Source organism: Crocodylus porosus, unplaced genomic scaffold, assembly GCF_001723895.1.
Source record: "Crocodylus porosus isolate Cpor-Errol unplaced genomic scaffold, CroPor_comp1, whole genome shotgun sequence".
NCBI lineage: Eukaryota > Metazoa > Chordata > Crocodylia > Crocodylidae > Crocodylus > Crocodylus porosus.
The window spans coordinates 77,926,282-77,937,027 of record NW_017728906.1 but is presented as its reverse complement, the minus strand read 5'-3'; positions in this window follow the sequence as shown (position 1 = coordinate 77,937,027).

The following is a 10,746-nucleotide window of genomic DNA, read 5'->3' as shown; positions in this document are numbered from 1 at the left end:
GCCAAAACACAGGTTCACTGGGGAATACAGTAAAAGAAACCTTAAAGTTTCAGAGTAATAGACTACCATTCTCTTGTCACAACACATAGTCATCAAATCTGGATGCTGCTCAGCAAGAAAAGCTTTGCACTATAATATATTGTACCACAATTATATTCTGAATCTTTTCCATTACAGTTTATGGCAAGATTTTTCTGCATTAAGCTCTGCTCCAAGTAGCAAATGGGGTCACCAGTGTCTTGTGGATGATCTCATAGTCAGGAAACATTCATACTAGATTTATGTCTGGTTTAAAAATGACCCCCATCTCCAACCCATAGTATTAAATTCTTCATCTGTATCTCATGGGTATTAATGATGGCAATTGTTTTCCATGAACATGCATAGTATGACCCAAAGGATGGCAGTTCAGGTATATGTTCTTTATCCCAAAGCCAACACAGCTGACAGGGGGGAGAAGGATAGCAGTATCTTGATTTCTTAAGGCCTACATACACTCAGAGAGTTTCAGGTTTTCTGAACAAACAACTTTAGGAATAGGGAAGAATACATGCCTTATTCCTAGGCAGACAAGGTTCTTTGGGTAAATGTGATATCTTTTATTAGACTAACTAACTAGTTGGAAAACATGTTTTGTACAAGTTTCTTTAGGGTGTTCATGCCCAATGATAGCTAGAAAATGATATTTAGAGATTTGCTTTTAGGAATTGGTTTGTAAGTAGAGTAGATTGTATTAGTCAATGGTCCATGGAGATGGCAAGGGTTAATTGTCACAAACAAACTTTTAGAAGTCAAGGTTTCACAGTTTAAGGCAGACACCATGTCTGAAGTCAATGGGTACACAGGCTGGGAAAATGAAGACATGTGCTACACTGTAACCCATAACATTAGATAGGGTTACCACATTGGCTAAGTTACAGCAACCAGCTTCAGATCCCTTGGGATTTCTGGTTTTGGTGTGGTGGACAGACCAAATTAGGAGGGCTGGGCATGCCCAAGTTAAGATGCTGGTAAGTGACCAAATTAAGATGCATACATGTGATGGGTTTTTTGGAACAAAGAAATATGTTGCCAGAACAGAATGTGGACAGTATAATGACTATAGGGAAACTAGTCAATGCTACCTGGGAATCAAAAATCATCAGGAAGAGAAAGAATACAAAAGGAGAGATTTCAGACCAGGAAAAGGTCCCCAAGGGGGGAACCCGAGGCCACCATGGACAGAGGGCATACCACCAACCCATCTAGCCTCCCCCCTGGGGTAGGGAGTGGACCTCTGCCTTCGAATCTTCAGGCTGCTGACATTCAAGAAATAATCATAGGGTGAAGCTCACCTATTGGCCAGATGTACCTACATTCCCTCTGTGACAACCCTAGGCCTGGTAGATATAGAATTGCAGGGGGCAATTTTGTTTGTCTTGCCTGTATTATTCTTATCTGCTTGTCACAGGATGGGGTCCCTAGGGATGGCTGTGACACCCCTAGGGCTCTGTGACCATGCCAATCTTGCCCAATGGGCACCCTTTTCCTCTCCTGCCATGTCTTGTTGGCAATTGCAATAAATAGGGAGGCTGCCCTCGAGTTTGTGTTTGGGCATGGTCCTGATGGACCCCACTGAACCCTGTAGGTTCTTGGAACCCTTTTAGGTCCTTCTCAAAATTGTTGCCTCAGGGGACACCCTCAGCTTTATGGGCTAGATGTGTGGCTCCAAAATGCCCCAAGCCTTGTAGATGGTAATTAAATGTTGCCTCTGGGGCCTTGCTATAGTTCAGCCTCCTGTCATCACCAGGCACTCCACAGCCCTGTCTCTACATCCACACTGGGGTCTGCTCACCCCCTCTGTCACTGCACCCCCTGGCACTGGAGTCTGCTCACCTCCTTTGTCACCGCACCTCCTGTCACTGGGGTCCCCACACTGTAGTGGGCCCCCAATGAGGCCTCCTTCTTCCCCAATAGCCTCAGCCCAATCCACCAGTTTATAAACAGCAACAAAATATGAGCTCCTGGGCTATATAACATAACACAAGCAGTTCAGGGTGTGCTCTGTCCCTTCAAAGAGTCAAACTTCCCCCCAGCCTTGTAGGCGAGGGTACCTGGTGAGCTCCTGGAGCCCCATTAGTCCTATATGCAGCATATCAGGCTGCCACAGCATCTCTGGGCAATTCTTCCCTGGAGGCTCCTTCCCCTGGCTGCTGTTAGAGAACTAACCCTGCTGGTGTCAGCCCTGGGGTTTATATGTGCCCAGGGCCCTGATTTCTTCTGGTCAGCTGACTGGGTGCAGGTGCAGGCTAATTCCTTTGTAAGCCTACTGCCATAGTAACCTGCACCTGTGGGGTTTCTGTCTGGCTCTTGGGCCCTCTCCCTAGGCACTTTGTGTTCTTACAGGAGCAGGGACCTCAGTGCCCTGTGACACTGCTATCACTGTGTATCCACAAAATGTGCCTATTATCAAATGGAAGAGGACATGGTCAGTCTGAGGTTTTGGGTCTGCCTGGAACAAGATATTTGGATCATAGATCCAGCACCAACACCTGAAAGCTTGTAAAGAACAATTTTCCAATGATTTAGTTGGTCTAATAAAAGAGATCACATTCACCCAAAGTACCTTGTCAGCCTAACATGGTTATAATCAACAACCTGATCCTACTTGTACACAGTCATGTTAGGCATAGGGAATAGAGACAAAGATGGGTTTTGCTCCTTTTATATCACATTCTTCCTATATCAAACCCCTCCTCATCCAGGGCTGACTTCCATCCATATAAATCTAAGGAAGCTCCTTGTCATTCTGGATGTTGTTACAGACAGCCTAATGTCAATAGCTTAAGTACTGCAGGGTCAATTTACTGCTAAATGTTCCAATTGCCAAATGATGTTCCAAAAGCAAACCTGTTAGAAGACCATTATTGGCAAAAGGAATTTGCCTTGTTGAAGAAACCTAGGGGAAAATATCCAACAGCAAAAAACTGCAAGTGTGTATGTATGTATTAAATTATACAATTACAAATGTGTGTGTGTGTGCATATGTATATGTGTGTGTGTGTGTGTGTGTGTGTGTGTATGTATGTATGTATATGTATACTTATATAATTATAAATGTAGATAATTATATAAAATATGTATTTATAATTGGCAATACACTTGTCAGGCATTTGTTCATGACGGGGAGGCTGAAAGGCTTCTTATGCTGCGAGGTAGCCTCTCTTCAGTTATTTAGTATATGATATAGCATCATTTTGATGGGGTTTTTTTACTTCATTTCTTTTGTTAGATATTAAGTAAATGCCAGGGAAGGACATCAGTTCACAAACGTACACAAAAGGAGGGGCACATAAATAGCCATGGCACTATTTTGGTGAAGTAATTGGAGTGCCTGTTGTGCAGCTCCAGTCATTGGCAAGTCTTCTTGTCACAGGCTTTTGTTGAACCTATGCCTGTACCATTATGAGGTTCTGCTTGTACTACAAAGACTGGGGCAACATAATAGGAACAAAGGACCGCAAGGGGCCAATCACTGAGTCTGATCTCCTTGCTGTCCTATACAACTAGGTCATGTGACTCTGGTCACAAACCTACTGAGCTCAACTTTAAAATGAATAAAACACTTCCGATTTTTTCTTTTTGTTTGCTGTAGTACTCCTGTTTGAGGGCATGCACAAGTGTACATCAAAAGATGAGAGGAAATGTAGGACACGTAGCAAAACTGTTCCAACTTTAACCCTGCTTCATCCTAAGTTACAGTTGAAGTGATTTAGCTCACTTAAATCATTATAGGCTAATGCACATATACCAGGGCATAAGAGCTGTTGTGTGCTCCTGAGCAGCAGTTTCCCTTCACCTTTAGAAGCTGTGCCAAATGTATGTTTGTTTTTGCCACTGATTCTCAACTAAGGTGCCGCTGCGCTGTGGGGTACCTTGAGATCTTTTCAAGGGTGCTGCAGGGTGCCACGTAATGTTAGGACTGTCACGTGTGCAAATGTGACTCACAGGATAAACCTAAAGATTTCAAATAGGAATCCAGAAAATTAAAACTATCCTGAACTGTTGTGGTGTATCTGAGTTCTTTGCAGCAGCAAAATTGCTCCATTATCTTTCTGTAGTCAGAAACTGAGTGAAATCTAAGAACTGGTATTTTCAAAGGGGTGCCTTGAATCTAATGAAGTTGGGAACCACTGCCCTATGCTCTGAGTAGCTGTCCCAAGCCCAAGCTTCTCAGATTCTTATAAACCATCTCCTAATTTCCAGCTTAAATGTAATCAGAGCTAGTTTATACCATTTGTTCTCTTGCCAGTACTTGTGTTACAACTTGAAGAGCCTTTCTTCCTCCTTGGTGTTCACTACCCTGCTGTATTTGACACAGCAATTGCATCCCCTCTCTAACTGCAAAGGGAAAATAAATGTTTTTAATGGAGACCAATGCATAAAATTGCATGCAGGAAATATTCAAGCCCTTAACATCTGGGTTTTGCAGACATCCCACATAGGTGCCATTTGTAATTATCGTTGTCTAGCCTGCCTTTGGAAGAAGAGGAGGTGGAAAGGCAGATGAGAGAGCACAATTAGCATTGTCAGCAACAGCAGGAGACACTAATGCCTAGCCAGTCATTCCTATAACTCCCATGTGGCTCTTTGTTTGGTGAGCTGCTTTTGAAGACTTCAGTTTATGTTCAGCATTCTCATTTCTGCACTCTCTGCATTGGAAATACTGCTGATGTATTGGGAGGCTAATTAAGGTATTTCTTTATTAGGTATTCCAAATACAAATGGCATAGTCTTATTTTTGTAGAGTACATGGCAGAATTGACAGAGGGCCAGATTTCTAGCTTGCCCAGCACAGGTGTGCTCAGCATGTCACCTCTGCAAAACCTACTCCTTGTGATGATCTTATGCATTCATCATGCTTGCCATGAGCAGTAACAAAATTCAGTGGTTTAGTTTTTAGATGTGCAGGGCATTCAGTGATCAGAGCTGCAGGAATTCAGGCAACAGAAAATTAGCCAATGTGAGCCAGTTACTGCAAATAGACTCTTACTACCAAGGTGATAAAGGTGTGTTGTGTTGTGTTTTTTCAATCAAGTTATCTCATTAAGCTTAAGTTGATTGGAATGTTGTTCTTGAAGAGTTGAGCCCAAGTAGAGGCACAAGTTTAACACTAGCAGATCCTACACAAGTAGGAGACTGGATGCTTAGGGCCATAATGCACCCGTGTTATTTTAATGTCTTCATGAGATATCCCAAATTAATGAGTGTCTCTGGAATCTTCATTAATGTATTCAATGATACAAGAGCAAGTCTGATGGAAATGATACCATTTGATTTCCTACTAATTAACCCCATAAAACAACCCACCAGCAGGTGTGGTCCCTTTAATATAACTGAGTTGAGTCCGAGTTCAATATATTTGTTTTGCCTTCCATTAATAATGACACACCAAATTACCTAGCAAACTATAATTAGACACAAAGGGCATGTGTAGATGAAACAGGGGTCCCAAAATTGAAGGGTTTTTTAAAACACTGCTTCAATTTAGGGCTGATTAATCCCCTGTGTTGTGCACACACCCGACTTACCTGCCTCTCCAGTGGTGGGAAGGGGAGGGCGAGCTGCTGGCCGGCGGAGCAGTCCCTGAGCTGTGGGGTGGGGGGCTGATGCTTCCCTCCATGGCAGCAGCAGCCCCTTCCCCCAGGTGGCACCTGCCTACAGGCACCCAGGTCAGGCAATCCCAGGGGGCAGCGCAGCTGCAGAGGGAAGCACTGGGCTCCTGCACAGCTCAGGTAGGCAGGCTCTGAAGGGGGTGGAGATCAAGCTCACCGCTTTTTTTTTTTCCCTCTCTTGTGCAGAGCCTGCCTTCCCAGGCTGCTGCCCCTGAGCTACACAGAGCTACACAGAGCCCAGTGCTTTATTCTCTGGCTCTCAGAGTTTTAGTTTGCTGCAGCCCAAGTCATTTAAGGCACATTACGCCGCTGAATTTGCTACAGTGGCTGGAATTAATGCTCAATATGCCACCGAGGCGTGCAAACACTGACACCATGAAAGTGGTACAAAAGCATTTAGCCTGCTTTAAAGTGTTGTGCACACATGCCTCTTGTTTCATCTACACATGGCCAAGACAATTGCAGCTTCTGCAGGGGAAGATAGTATACGTCCAACTGTGCTGGTTAAACCACAGGCAAATAGCAAGGACACTGGAACAACCTTATACCTCCTCTCTTGTACTGCCTTTCTTTCTCTCCATCTCTTTTTTTCTTCCCCCCCGCCCCCCCTTACATCCTGCTAGTTTTTGCATGCATACCTTCTCTGTAGTGTAACAAAGGTGGTGCCGCTTCTGCAGCATGGGGGGAGCACTGGTGGCCCATCTGCGGTCATCATCCCTGGCGGCACAGTCATTGACCCTGCCCCGTGCATTTTTCTTTCCCAGGGGATGAAACATCCAGTTACATCTTTCAACCTTCTACATGGCAGCTTTCAAGGGACAGCTTTGTAGGAGGTTGTTAACTCACCAGTTTTGCTCAATTATCATACATTCAAAATACTGGTTTCCTAACAAATGAATAACAAACTCTTTTTGCCTCAAAGAGCTAGGCATTGTTGTGCGCCAGTCCTTCTGTAATTATGAAATCAGTTGTGTTCAAGGTTAAGACTGGAAAGGACCATAGTGGTTATAGCATTTGTGGGTGCAGAAAATACACTATAAAGAAAATCACAGGCTGTTTAATGGCACTGGATTAGAAGCCTAAACTGTTTTAAGAAATGATGTTTCTTCATGAAAGATTATCTTCTCATTCTCTTAGCTGACAGTACTTGGTATTAACTCACAACTGAGTGAGAAAATAAAACTTGAAACTAGACAAGACCATTTTTTGATAAAGGGGGTGACCAGAGAGTAAGCAAACAGGGCAAGCAGTTTGCAAACAGCTTGCAGGTCAGTTCAGAAGTTTTTTCCACCTCCTTCTTTGAAGGGGGGGAGTCTTTAAGCTTGGTGAGAGGAAGTAGGGGAAAGGGAATGTTTCAGGACCAAGGAACAGTAAACAGGCCAGTTCACAGGGGAGTTTTTGCTAAAGAAAGCCTGCTTGGAAGCAGAGCAGCAAGAAAGAGGTGATGGATTGAGACCCAGAGAAATGGCTGGAGGACATTGCATTGCCAGAGACAACTGCTAGTGCCTCTGCTTGCACCTGTGAGGTGTCTGTTCAGGGAAGACAGCTCACTGTCAAGGTCTCCATCCAGGTCCTGGTTTGGCAGTGTGGAGACTTCAGCTTAAAGGTTCCTTCCAGTGACAGCTGGGTGGAGGATTTACCTACATTGTGACCAGTGGCTCCTTGTGGTGCCCCTCAGGGAGCAGGCAAGAGAGCTACAGGAAGAGGGCAAGGCTCATTGATTTGAGGACTGCATTGATTTGATGCTGAAAGAGACCTCTAGGACTGTGGAGGAAGGACTGCGAAAGGCAGCACTAGAGAAGGGAGGGAGTGTGGACTCCTAGAAAGGTGGAAGCTTATGATCTCTGGCAATAAGCAGAAATCTTCATCTCCACCAGCAGTTTGCATGGAAAACAAATATGGATCACTAACAACAGAGGAGAAGGAGCACTTCCATTGGTGCAGGAAGACCGGCCAGGTCTCCCCAAGGTTTGAAGGACTGAGACCACTGCCACCAAGAAGCAGCAATGGGTAGTGGTGGTTGGAGACTCCCTTTTGAGAGAGACAGAAGCATCCATCTGCTGGTGTGACCTGTTGTCTCAGGAAGCCTGCTGCTTGCCTGGAGCCTGGATCCAGGACGTCACAGGTTACTGAGACTCATCTGGCCCTCTGACTAGTACCCCATGTTGCTTATCCATGTGGGCACCAATGATCCTGCCAGGGGTGACCCCAAGCAAATCAAAAGTGACTATATGGCTCTGTGTGCATTGGTGAAGGGGATGGGGGCTCACGTGTTGTTCATTTTGATCCTTCTGGTTAAAGGGAAAGACCTGGGCAGAAGAGGACACATCCTGCAGATCAATGCATGGCAGGACAGATGGTGTCACGAGCAGAGCTTTGCCTTCTTTGACCATGGGATGTTGTTCCAAGAAGAAGGATTGCTAGGAAGAGACAGGGTCCCCCTGATGGAGAGGGAAGAGCATTTTCACAGGCAGACTTGCTAACCTAGTGAGGAGGGCTTTAAACTAGGTTTGCCTGGGGATGAAAACCAAAGCCCTGAGGTAAGTGGAGAAGTGGGAGACCTGGAGGAACCAGGAACAGGGGAGGCCTTTTTTATTATTTCTGAAAAAGTAGGGCAATCAGCTAGTTACCTCAAGTGTCTGTATATGAATTCACAGAGCCTGAGAAATGAACAGAAAGAATTGGAGGTCCTTGCGTAGGCATGGAAGAATGACATGATTGGAGTAACAGAGACTTGGTAGGATAGCTTGCATTACTGCAGCACTGTCATGGATGGGTTCAGGCAGGGGAGAAGAGGAGGAGGAGTTGCGCTTTATGTAATGATTGTAATGATTGCTGAGAGCTCCAGTGTAAAGCTAGATATAGGACTGTTGAAAGTCTCTGGGTTAGGACCAGAGGGGAGAGCAACAGTGGGTGACGTTGTGGTGTGTGTCTGCTAAAGCTAGCTGAAGTTTCCTGATCACAGGCCCTGGTTCTTGTGGGGCACTTCAATCACCCTGACATCTGCTGGGAGAGCAATACAGCAAAGCACAGGCAATCCAGGAAGTTTTTGGAGAGTGTTGGAGACAACTTCCTGGTGCAAGTGTTGGAGAGACCATGCTCTTCTTGATCTACTGCTAACAAACAGGAAAGAATTGTAGGGGATGTAGAAGTGAATGACAACTTGGACAGTGTGGCTGTGATTTCGTTTAGTTCAGGATTCTGACAAAAGAAAGAAAGGAAAGTAGCAGATTATGGACCCTGGACTTCAGAAAAGCAGACTTGGACTTGGTCATATTGTGCTTCATGTCTTCCTCTGTAAAATGGGAATACAAGCATTTTTACTGTCTGATTTTTGTCTGTCTTGTTGATGTAGCTAATGCATGTCTTAAAGCTCAGTGCTGTGCAAGGGAGGGCTGCTCTAGTGCCCCCCAGCTTCTAGCCTGAGCCACTGCAGGCCTGTGCCTGTATTTCTGGGATGTCTGGACAGTTACAAAGTAACAAAGTAACCTAGCCTAGCCAGGTTAGACTAACCTGAAAAGATTGAATCAATTCAGGCTCAGGCTTTTTGAATGTCTGTCCCTAGCCAAAGAGTATAACATTTCTTACTCTGTGTTTGTACTGTTCCATCTACAAAGGAGTCCTGATGTTCATTGACGCTGGCAGGCAAGTGAGAGTGAATTGTTCTTTTCCTTTCTAGCTAGAGTCTTATTCAGGGTCATGCTGATTGCTAAATTTTGTGTCAGAAAAGAATGTTTCCCTAGCTTAAAGTTACACAGACTCTGGAGATTTAGCTTTCCTTTGTAATATGGGGGACAGTCCTTTTTCCTAGGATCTCCTAGGGCAGTGTGAGGGGAGGTGCTGCGGGCAGATCAGCCTAGCTGGCCCTTTGGGAAAGCAGGGGCTGGGCAGGAAGTGGGCTGCCCCAGGACTCCACTGGCTCAGACTGCAGCTGGTGGGCAGGTGGGGGCACCCAGCAGCCCCCAAGGTGCGGCTCCATAGAGATGGGCTGCAGCTGCTCTGCCAGCGAGGGGACACCGCTCGATGCACCAGGGAGTCTGTGCCCAGAGCTGGTGTCCAGCCTCAGACGGCATTCCCTTGCAGACATGGTCCAGAACTCACAATTCTCCCTAAAATGCAAAAGCAATTTTCCATTGTGTTTATTAACTTTCATCCAATATTAGAAACAATATATTGGAAATATAACAACGTGGATGTAATGTTTTAATAGAAATCAAGACTTAAAAGTTCAGGCCAGCTGTAGGCAATTACTATTGAAAACGACTGCTGAGCAATTTTAAAAGTGGCAATTTACAATTGGGAAATAAATATTTCTATTATGCCATCTGGAGATTCTTGGCAAAATAGGTATGCCTTTAGAAAGAAAAAAAATCCATTTCTTTTTTTTCCTTATGATTTTACCTTAAGAGGTATATTTTAAAACTGTAGATTGCACAGTATCTGAGCATCCAGTGCAATATATCACAACTCATTAGCAAAAATCATATTAAAATTACAAGAAGACATGAGGAAAAAATAAGAAACCTATTCATTCATCCGTATTCAACAAATCTGCTGAACTTCTACCAGAGGAAATCCAAATAATTTCCGTTTACGAAAATTAACAATTTTCCACTGACATATAGTAATCACTCTCTAAATCTCCATTCTTTTAAAGAAAGTTGGAGTAGATGTTTCAATTTTCTTGTAATGCTGTATATAATCAAGCACATGCAAATAACAATAATCATTTTATAATACCCAGTCTACAGACTCAGTATTTCACTTGTCCAAGACCTTCTCAACTGGTGCTATGATGCCTGCCCCTGGCATTTGCAGTAGCAAAAACTAGTAGAATAATGTGAGGTTTTAGTATAGTTTAAGTGTTTCACGGGCAAATGTTAAACAGAGACCAGTATTTTCAAGTAATAAATACAAATGAATTGTTGAGGGGGAATATTAAAATTTTTTTGGTGCTTAATGGCAGCCACTCAAATGTGAAAAGGATTGGTATCTTTCTTGATTATATATGGACATTGGGGCTAAGTACAGATGTTCAAAGAGCCCCTGGTGGAAGTACTGTAACTATCACACTGTACTCAAAGTGCTACAA